The sequence below is a fragment of the Manis pentadactyla genome, chromosome 10 (genome assembly GCF_030020395.1).
Source record: "Manis pentadactyla isolate mManPen7 chromosome 10, mManPen7.hap1, whole genome shotgun sequence".
Lineage (NCBI taxonomy): Eukaryota > Metazoa > Chordata > Mammalia > Pholidota > Manidae > Manis > Manis pentadactyla.
In genome coordinates, this window is record NC_080028.1 from 42013720 (window position 1) to 42015728 (window position 2009).

The window sequence follows — 2009 nt, forward strand, 5'->3', positions numbered from 1 at the left end:
GGTTGCTCAGCTAGGAGAAGACAGAGATATGACATAACCTCAGAGACACTGTTTCAGTCTTCCCCGTGTCTATTCAGTGGGGTTGGAAGTATCACCGCGTGAAAGATGAACTATAGAAGGAAATACATATGATAGTTTTAATTGCAATTTATTGTTAGTATTTGATCCATCACATTTCACATTTCTTCTCAGATCCTGTTTCTGTGAGTTTTATGTGAAGATTGGCAATAGATGGTCAATGATGAGAAACCATTCAACATTAACAACCTTCATCATACTGGGACTGACAAATGACCCACAACTGGAGATTCTGGTCTTTTTCTTCATGCTTACTACATATATGTTAAGTGTAATTGGGAATCTGACCATAATTTTCCTTGTCTTGGTGGATTCTCATTTAAAAACAGCTATGTATTTTTTTCTTCAAAATTTTTCTTTCTTAGAAATCTCACTCACAACTTCCTGTGTCCCTGCATACCTGAACATCATATCAAGTGGGAACCAAATCACTACCATCTAAGCCTGCTTCAGCCAAGAATTTTTCTTTATCTACTTTGGAGCTAAAGAATATTATCTGTTGGCTGTGATGTCCTATGACCGCTATGTTGCCATCTGCAAAACCCTGCATTACGTGACCATCATGAGCAGCAGAGTCTGCAGGAACCTCATCCTCAGTTGTTGGGTATCTGGTTTATTGATTATCCTCCCATCCCTTTGTTTAAGCCTTAATCTGGAATTCTGTGACTCTGTTATTGACCATTTTTTCTGTGATGCTTCTCCAATACTGAAGAATTCATGCTCAGATACGTGGTTCATAGAGCAGTTGGTTCTATTCTGTGCTGTGTTGACCTTCATAATGACTCTTGTATGTGTAGTTCTGTACTACATATACATCATTAGGACGATTCTAAGATTACCCTCGGCCCAACAAAGAAAAAAGGCCTTCTCTGTTTGTTCATCCCACATAATTGTGGTTTCTTTTGCCTATGGCAGCTGCATTTTCGTATATCTCAATCCTTTAGCCAAGCAAGAAATGGCTGTTAATAAGGCAGTTTCTCTGCTTACTATATCTGTTGTCCCTCTGTTCAATCCCTTCATTTATACCCTAAGAAATAAGCAAATAAAACAGTCTTTCCATGACACTCTCAAAAGATTTGTATTCTATTCAAAGAAGTAGTAGAAGAATAAACTGGGAACTCAATATAAAAAAATAAATAATCAGAGTATGGATGAAAATTGAAGGTATTGAGACTGTTAACGCTTGACAGGTGTTAAAGATGAGAAGAAATTCTAAGAAAGAATACTAAATGATAAGCATTAAGAGGTGAGCACTTTTATACTCCCCTAAAAGTATGAATATGTTATATCGCGTTCTAAATACAATTCAATCAATTCTACTCAGACTTTGCAAATTTTCACTAGTCATGATTCTTATGTATAGACATGTTACTCCTTTTCTCTCCTTGTAATACAACCTGTTTGAAGTGTCTTCCCTTTTCAAGAAGATAAATTTTCAGAAAATGTAAAACTGCCTTGATCTTCACTCAGGCTTGCCAATGCTGCCTCACAATACAAAATGGTAGTACAAAATGTAATGTAATAATACTCAGTGTTCCTTCTTATCTGAACGTATTTAAAAATGATAATAAAAATACTGGCAAAAGTCCCAGCAATACAAAAAGTGTAACTACATAGCCTTTCAAGTTTATTGATAAACTTTCCTCTCTTTTAGTAATTGCTTTAAGAACTCCCAGGAAAGCCAGATGTGATGCAAAAATCATGGGCTTAAGGATCAGATTGCTGGTGATACAGTGAAGATCAAAGGGCCATGATTCTGCAAAGGGTAGATATGATGAAGGGTGAACTGATGATGTGCAGGTAATTTTTCCACTAGGGGCATTTTCAGATTCATGGCTGGGGTGGAGTAAAGGTTCATTCAAACTCTTCTTTCAAACTCTTCAGTTTGTCATTTGCCCAGCAGAGATGTAATTTCCTTCCTCTCCCCTTTA

General features: G+C 36.7%; 1 pseudogene; it reads left to right on the top strand.

Moving 5' to 3' along the window:
* Window positions 1–241: 241 nt before the first annotated feature.
* On the top strand, window positions 242–1177 carry LOC130679412 (olfactory receptor 6C2-like; annotated as a pseudogene).
* The last annotated feature ends 832 nt before the right edge of the window (window positions 1178–2009 follow it).